This window comes from Castor canadensis, chromosome X (assembly GCF_047511655.1).
Source record: "Castor canadensis chromosome X, mCasCan1.hap1v2, whole genome shotgun sequence".
Taxonomy (NCBI): Eukaryota; Metazoa; Chordata; class Mammalia; order Rodentia; family Castoridae; genus Castor; species Castor canadensis.
Window position 1 is genome coordinate 140,769,406 of NC_133405.1, and position 9,578 is coordinate 140,778,983.

At 35.3% G+C, this 9,578-nt stretch overlaps 1 pseudogene; it reads left to right on the forward strand.

The window, feature by feature from the left end:
* Window positions 1–664: 664 nt before the first annotated feature.
* LOC141419516 (zinc finger CCCH domain-containing protein 14-like) lies at window positions 665–4,554 on the forward strand (annotated as a pseudogene).
* The last annotated feature ends 5,024 nt before the right edge of the window (window positions 4,555–9,578 follow it).

A 9,578-nucleotide genomic window follows, 5' to 3' on the forward strand; every position in this document is an offset into this window, starting at 1 on the left:
CCATTCTTTCCATTTCATATCCTCCCTATTATCTGTCCTTCACAGATTTTCTCACAAGATGAAACTAACTGCACCTAAAGTTCCTGCACATGGTTACAGTTTGTTCATCTGTTTTCTTCACTATAACGCCTTTCCACAGAGTGGGGAATCACAATGGGAGGCTTCCTAGAATTAGTGTTGAGAACAGTGTAGATTTGACCCAGGCGTTTACCTGCACATTATATTCATTCTGAATTCTTGACCATTCTCACTCTTACAGTTAGCAAACCGTTCTCGTCAGCGTTCGCTTTCTCTCTCTTTCTTGGACATCCACTCTTGTTTTATTTTTTGTCTCATTAGTCTAAATATCTGACTTGCTTTTCTGGAGCTCCGAATAATGCAGAATATTCTCCTGAGCTTACTAATTATGTTTTTCACTATGCACCTATATACTCTAGCATATTAAATGTTTATACACTTACATTTTTCTGGGCTAATCTTTTCTGCTGATTTTGTTTTTCTTTTTTGGTGGAACTTGGGTTTTGAAATTGGGCTTCCCGTTTGTTAGCAGATTCTCTACTGCTTGAGCCAAACATCCAGCCTTTTAAATCTCTGATTATTATGGAGATAGGGTCTTGAATTTTGCTCTGGCTCAACATCTTTGGTATGAGAGGTATGCACCATCATGTCCAGGTTTTTTCCTTTGAGATGGGGTCCTCCAAGCATTTTTTTGACCAGACTAGTCTGGAACTGTGGTACTCCAAATCTCAGCCTCCATGTAGCTTACGAGGCCTGGCTGTCACCACCATGTGCCCAGGTATTGGTTGAGATGTGGGTCTCATGGACTTTTTCTGGGCTGGACTTAAATTTCCATTCTCTTGAGCTCAAACTCCCAAATAACTAGGCTTCCCCCAAATTTTTAAACAGTATTTGTAATCCTTCTTTATCAGATCTAACCTGAAATATCCTATTGTATTAGAAAATTTCTCCAAATTCTATCTTGGTTAATTACAATAGTCAAATACCTACTCATACTTTACCTTCTTAACACTTTGCATTCTTAGTAAATTTGAAAATACATTAATGGGTATATTTTGTAGGGAGTTCCTGTAGCTGTCATTAAGCTATTAGGTACATAATGATAAGTGTCATGTTTCCTGATTACCATCACATCTGTAGTCATAACAAACACTGATTAGCATACATAAAAGCATGTGATGAATTACTGCATTTCCTTATATTCAAACACTATGAAAGTGATATATTCATGACAATAATATACAGCATCACTGTCAATTTGTATAGTTATCCTAAAATTAGCTAATTTTGCTCATTTTTTGTATCTTAATTATACAAAGAATTTTATTATATTTCATATATATACATATATAAAAATAAATGTATATATATAATAATAATAAATAAATAATAAATAATAAATAAAATAAATAAATGTGTCTAAATATAAATGTATATATAAATATATATATATATCTCAACATATGAATATACGTTACTCACATTCACCACATCTGTTACTTTTTGTTTCTCCTGCTTTTCCCCTTCCCCTTCCAGATCGTTTTAACTTGTATATCATTCTTTTGTTTTGTCCAGATTTAATGATACTCACCTTTGTGAAACTGGCTTATTTCACTTAATGTGGTGATCTGTGGTTCCATCCCACACAGAAAACAGATTCACAGAACAGATCCAGAAATTAGCCCAGGTAGTTACAGCCATCTGATTCTTGACAAAGGGGCCAAAAATATACTTGAAAACTGCCAACCTCTTTGACAAGTGTTACTGGGAAAATTGGATATCCCTATGTAGAACATTGAAACTTGGGCCCTATCTCTCACCCTGTAAAAAAATCAATTCAAAATGTACAAAGATTTTAAAGTCTTTAAAATAAAGTCTAACTTTAAAGTAAGACTTGAAACTGAAACAAATTACCCGAGGAATGCATAGGAGAATCACTTCAAGGTCTAGGCATAGGCAAAGAGTTTCTGAACAGGACTCTAGTAGCTCAGGAAATAAGAGCAAGTATTTATAAATGGGATAACATTAAAATAAAAGCTTCTGTATAGCACAGGAAGCAATCACTAGAATAAGAGACAGCCTGCTGTTTTAAAGCCATATTTCATTTAAGATTTATTTATTAGTACATATCAATAGTACAAACATATATATTATTATATAATAAACCTGTATTTTGATAATACTCACCGTCAATTATTCTCTTACTCCTTCCCACTAGTTCCCTTTATCTTCCTAAACAGAACCATTTCTACTTTCATTGTTTTTAGTTCCACCCATTTTCCTACAAATAACATGATTTAGTAGTCTTTATGGTTGAAAATATTGTGTATATATGTACCTCATTTTCTTTATCCATTCATCTGTTTAAAAGCACCTAGGTTGATTCCATAGCATGGCTATTGTGAATAATGCCATGATAAACATTGGTGTTCAAGTATCTCTAATGCATGCTGATTTGGAATCCTAAATACACCAGGAGTGGTGTATTTAGGTTGCATGTTTGTTCTACTTTCAGTTTTCTGAGAAATCTCCATCTCCACTAATTTACACTCCCATCAACAGTGTATTAGGTTTCTTTTCCCCCTCTATCCATACCTTCATTTGTCATTGCTTGTTTTCTTAAAGAGTGGCATTCTGACTGGTGTGATTTGACTTTTTGGTTTGCATTTCCATAATGGCTAAAAATATTGAACATTTTCATGAATTTATTTGTTACTCATACTTCTTGATCTTTGTTCAGTTCATCTTCCCATTAATGATTGGATTACTTTTTCTTTCTCTGCTTAATTTTTTTACTTCTTTGCATATTCTGGATATTAATCTACTATCATATGGTTGGCTGGCAAAGAATTTCTCCCATTCTGTAGACTATCTCTTTACTCCAGTAATTGTTTCTTTTTCCTGTGCACAATGTTTTTGATTTGAGGTAATCTAATTTGTCAGTTGTTGCTATCGTTTCCTGAACTACCAGTGTCCTATTCAGGAAGTCATTCCCTATGCCTGTATCTTGAAGTATTTTTCCTTAGGTTTTCAAAACACATTTCCACTCTCTATTTTTCACTTTTCAAGATGAATTGTGATGGGGAACAGAGTATTGGTGGAGGCAGAGGTGGAAGGACTGTGGGGACCTCTAAAAGAAACTCAAATACAAGTCTCAGGAGCCCTAGAGATAGCTGAGATAAGATGTAAGACCTGATGCAGTCCAGTAAGGGGAAATTGTAAGAATTAGGAACTACAAGAGCTGTTTCAGTCAGGGAGATGAGAGAAGGTACAAAACACAGTGACTGTCCTTGCCATTTCCAACATTAGATGGGAAAAAGAGATTCCAGAATTTCTACAAGCTCAGAAAAGCAGAACCCCACTAATGTCAGAAAGACCTATGATGATGAAACAGCATCCTGATTAATATCAATAGTGAAAACTCTGAGCAGAGAGCAGACTCTGGAGGTGTGATTGATATTAAACTAGAACTGGATGATGTTATTGATAAAGACCTCAATCTTGTGCAAGAGAATCCCCTGTGTCAGAAAAAAACTACAGTGATACTTCACACATGGCTTTTCTGGTACTTCTATTGAAACATATAAACTACCTGCAGGTAGACACGTAGCAACAGCAAACAGTATTTATGCTGACAACACAGGAGATCCAGGTGTGTGAAACAGGATGTGTTTGCAACCTAGAGTGCCTAATATCTTAGAAGAGTCTTATAGTTCCTCCTTTTGAATGGAAATGATAAAAATGAGCAATGAGGGGAAAAGATCTTAGAAGACCAAGTTCCCTGTTGTAAGTCCAGGTGCCAAACTTAAAGAAATGTCAATCATGAGGGAGACCAGGAGGTAGATGGTGATTATGGCTTTGCTACAGGAAACCTGTCCAACAAGTGTCAGCGCCAGCAAATCCTGAAAGGAGACCTTCTCTTCCACCTTCTGAACAAGCTAACCTGGATCTAATTTTGAAAGCAATCTCTGAATCTCAAGAACCTGAGATACAACAAAGTAACTCTTCTTTAGTTCCACAGATACAGAAAATTCTAGTTCCCTCCAGACCTCAAAGAATTACTAGAAGTGATTCAGGAGCAAAACAAGACCCCCATATAACTCTCCCCTCCCCCCACAATTGAAGAAGAGGGAGTAAAAGAAGATAGTATGGAAAAAAAAAAGAAACTTAACTGATACAATTATTACCAAGACTGCGAATGGACCCAGTAATAGCAGAAACACTGACAATTAATTAAACCATGTTGAATGAACTGAGTGCTGGCACAGAAAACAGAAAAGCATTGGGAGCACTGCCAGTACTGGCTTCCTTGTAAAAATGGAGGCGAGTGTACATACCATCATTCCATCACACCTTGCCAAATCTTCCCAATGTCAAATTTGCTACAAAAAATTTGCTCATCCAAATTTTAAATATGATTCTAAGTGTGCTAAAAAAGACTGTGCCTTCACTTGTAGAAGAATTCCAGTACTGCTTCCAAAACCAGTGCCTAACAGAACCATCACCGTCAACTCTGTATCACTTCCTAGCTTGTGAGAAAATGGAATATCCCTTAACGTGGGTTTAAGATTTATGTAGTTCTCTGTCTCTCTCTCTCTCTGTCTTTCTCTCTCTCAAGTCTATTGAATATCAAATTAAACTAACTTTTAAAAAAGGATTAATTGCAAAAGTTTTCTAAAAGATGAGCTTTTTCTTAACTTACTTTAAAATGGCATTATTGTTTTTTGTTTTGTTTTTTAGAGATAAGGTCTTATTGTTCAGTCCAGGCTGGCCTCAAGCTCACAGTCTTCCTGCCTCATTCTCACAAGTGCAAGATAATAGGATTGTGCCCCCATGCCAGGCTCATCATTAGTTATTATAATAATACTAAATGGCTCAGTTAAAATATGCTCAATTTCATTGATTAGATTTGATTTGATTTATTGAAACTTGCATAGTGTATGGCTGAATTTTATATATTTTAAATTGTTTTTCAGTTATCCAATTATAATGTACCCATGTATAAATTATCCACTGTCTCAACATATGTGAATTTTTTTACATGAGAAACTTTAGTTTAATATTTTGCATCTGTTAACTTTATGGAAACTAGACATTTTAGTATTATACTGTTTAGTTTCTTCTTTAATGAGTATTATTTATGTGAATTACAGGGTGGCCAGGAATGGGGCAGGTAATTGACATAGAATATGTAACCTCATACTTTTCCAATGATGTTAACAGTACCCTCCTCATTTAGACATGGGTTAACTATAGTTCTAAACAGGCATCTTAATGAGCGTTTGAACTCAAACATCTAAGGTCTCTCTATGATGTGCATGTTTCTGCATTGGACACAACTTAACATATAAATATATCTTTGAAATTTAGCCATTGGGTAGGAGAAATACAAAGATTAAGAATGATTGATTTTATTAAAACACCTTCCCCATTTTCATTAGGCACTATGATATTATAGTTAAAATTAGTAAACCTCTGTGACTCAAGCAAGTGGCATTGTTCTCTACCACACAGCAGATATGGACAAGAGAATGAGAACCAAGCCTTAATTTTGCCTCCTGCTTTCAGTTAATGCAAAGTAGGAGTTCATATTAAGAAATATAAGTAAATGCAAGTAAATCACAAGGGCACACTGTCCCTGAGTGTGGTAGAAAAGAGCAGGTGTCATTTTAACAAAGGGCAGTGAATCCTTTGTTTCTTATTTGACTTCTTGTATACAACTATTAAATTTATATCTTTTAAAGAAATCCTCATGTAAAATGCCTAGGAATAAATGTAATTTACCCTTTCATATACCTTTTTTTGGTACCGGGGATTTGAACTCAGGGCCCTCACTTTGAGCCACTTTACCAGCCCTATTTTTGTGAAGGGTTTTTCAAGATAGAGTCTCACAGAACTTTTAGCCCTGGCTAGGTTCAAACCTCCATCCTCCTGATGTGTGCCTCCTGAGTAGCTAGGATTACAGGCAGGAGACACTGGGACCTGGCTCATATGCCATTTTTAAGATAAGCTATTCCACTAATATCACTAATTTGGGTAGCATAGGACATCTGTTAAACACAGATGAATGTATACATATGTGCACATATAATTCAAAAATGTTCATATTATTAACAAATTGAGATATCTGGTTCTTTTTTAATTTTTAAATTTTACTTCTGAATTATCATACATTAATAATGAAGGGATTTCATTGTGATAATTCTATATGTGATACATTATAACGAAGAAAATCACTCTCTGGGATGCTTTATTAATTTTATGGTTCTCGTTTTATCTTTATCTTCCTGTTCTTCCAGCTGAATCTGATATTAGCTAAAAGTTGACAACTAGCACCTTAGGGAATTGGTTTCCTTTTCTTTGGTATATGTTATGCATTTTATTTCTCTTTCTTTCTTTTATTTTGTCATTTTTACATTTATTTTCATGTGTGTACAATGTTTGTGCCACCTCCTCCTCATACTTCCAGACAGAACCTGTTCCACCCTCTTCTCCTCTGACTTTGTTGAAGAGAAAACATGAGACAATGAGACATATCATTTTTGCTAGTTTGTGATAAAGATAGGTATATACAGAGATTCCTACCATTGCTTCGGTGAATGTGTGTGCTGAAACTCACATTGCTTCATTTCTACCAGACCTCGAGAATTGGTTTTCAATGCTGTTACACATCAGAGTCACTTTAGAGCTAATAAATACATTAAGGCTGATATCCCGGCTCAGGACACTTAAGTTATCACTGGATGGGGCTTAATTATTTTAGTTTAAAAATTCTTCTGTGCTTTTAATATGCATACTCTTTTAAAATATTCTTTATAGAGTTGAGTTATCAAAGCACTCGAGTTTTTCTCAAAAAAGATATATTCTAAGTTATTTCTAATGGTGGTTCATACTAGGATTTGTAAAGGCATAAATTTCTGGTCCCCATGCATAGAGTTTTTGATTTACAAGGTTGATGGAGGCACCTGAAAGTTTGCATTTCTAACAAATACCCAGGTGATGCTGATGCTGTTGCCTTCTTGCCTCTCCATCCCCACCCTGTCCAAGTTGTGATTTGACATATGTTCTTTTCTAGGACAGGTAGGAATCTGAAAACACTGAATTCAACTCAGGGAAAGACGCACAGGTCAGTGCTGCCTGATCAACATGATCTGAACGAGAATATTTCTGTAGATGTGTTCATAGAAGAAGGGAAGTAATGGGTAACAGAATGCAAAAATGAACATCCACTAAGATTGTTTCCTCTCACTAGGCACAATGCTATAGTAGGATGTTTCACAGACTTATGCTTCTGTGAAGAGCAGCCAAAGTTGTCTATTTTCAAAATTCAAATTTTTCTGCACTCTGACTAGAATATATCTTAAGTCTCTGTCTATTAAATCCCAGTTATCTGTTGACTACAACATGGGGCAACAGGAACCTTTGTTCATTTTTTTCTTTTCCAGTAATGAAAAGTGGTACAACTACTTTGGAAGACACTTTAACATTTTCTTTAAAAATGAGACATACTCTTACAATATGACCCAGCCAGTGACATTAACCCAAAGGACTGGAAAATGTACATTCACAAGAATTTGCCTATGAATGCTTATGACAGACTTGTTCATAATTTCCCAAATTTAGGACAACCAATATTTCCACCTATAGTGAATGTATAAATACACAGTTCTGCATTCAGAAAACAGAGTATTATTCTGTGCTATAAATGTGATAAGAAAAAAAGACATAAAGAAACCCAGATGTGGAAAATTGCATGATTTCAAATACTTCACATTTGGGGAAAGGTAGCTATGGAGAAAGTAAAAGGAAATCAAGAGTCAATTGAAGAAAATCTTCCCTCAGAAATTCTGTGTGCTTTCCATTATGACATCTTTCTTCATATCATTTCTTAATTCTCCCACAGATATCTGAAAGAGCTCATTTACACCCTATTACACTTTGTCCTCTTTGAGAGGTGTTTCTGTCAGCTGTCATGATTATTTTACTTTGTTGAATATTTTACATTATAATTAATGAATGCACAAAATGTTCAAGGTAGTGTTCCATAAGCTCTTACAATATTGGTTCTTTTTTTTTCCTTGTTTGTACGTGGGCTGAACTCAGAACTTCACACTTGCAGGCATTCTACCACTTGAGCCACTCTACCAACCTTTTCTGCATTTTTTATTTTTTGGAATAAGGTCTCACTTTATACCTGGGAAAACATGAACCACAATCCTATTTGTGTTTTCCTAAATATCATGGGAGAACAGATGGGTGCCACTGTGCCCAGTCATTTGTTGAGATGGGATCTTGCAAACTTTTTTTGCCCAGGCAAGCTTCCAACCTCAATCCTCCTGTTCTTCATGTCCCAAGTAGCTATGATTGTATGTGTGAGCCACCATGCCCAGCAAAATATTGGCTTTTTATAACACTATCGTTATTCTCATTTTGGAAATAAGGGTTTTGTTGCACACAAAATGTCAAATGACTTAGTTAAAAATTATCCAAATATTAAGTGGAGTAGACATGATACAACTCAAGAATACTACACTGGTTAACTAATAGCAGGAAAGTGTTAAACCTCACTTAGCACTTACAGCAGCTCTGGCAAATGTAAGGTTATTGCTGTTATTCATCATTATTATTTTGTTATAACTTGATTATAAGTTGCTACGCATTGGGCTAAGAAATTCCTATGGCTGTATGATAAAATGTTCTGTATTTCATTTTATCCTTACAGTAATTCCCATTGACATGTGAACAATAACTGTCCTAAGCAACTTGCTTCAGTTATACAACTAGAAATAAGATGAACCTTGCTATTGATTGGACATGAAGGATTCCCACAAAAAGGCCCTGTGTTAAAGATTTAATCCCCAGCTGTTGGGTCCAGTCCTTGAGAGGTAATTGAACCATGTAGGCTCTACCTTTATCAATAGATTAATCTACTGTTGGGCTCACAATTTGATAGCATTATGGCAAGTGGTAAGACGTGAGGCCTAGTTGAAGGAGGTGAGTCACTGAGGGTGTGACTTTAAAGAGTGTTTGTGGTTCCAGGACCTAGCCCCATCCCCAATGTTCAGCCTTGCCCCAGGCCCACAGCAATGGAGCCAGCTGAGCATGGAGTGAAATGATGAGAGAAAATAAATCTGTTTTTTCTTGAAGTTATCCTCTCAGGTATTTGACAGCGATAAAAGTCTACACAAACCTTTGTCAAACCCATATTTAGAATCTTGACCTATTTCTTATTCATGTTATATCCTGTGCAGGACTTAATGCAATGTTTCATAAACAATGTTTCCTTAATATTTATTGAACTGAAATGAATTTACATGTTTGTTTTAAATTTCATTGTGTCACTTTATCTTTCCTTACAAGTCTGTTCCTTATTTAATTTCTCTTAGTTTGAAGTTCTGAAAACAAATGTAAGTTTATTAATATAACGATCTTAGAAATAATAAGAATGAGAGAGAAAAATTATTAATTTACAGTTGAAGCATAAATTTTCACCAAATATAAAAGAAATATTTGTGTGCTGTGTAGCTTCTGAAGGGCTCTGAGATTGTCTGTGCCTCTTG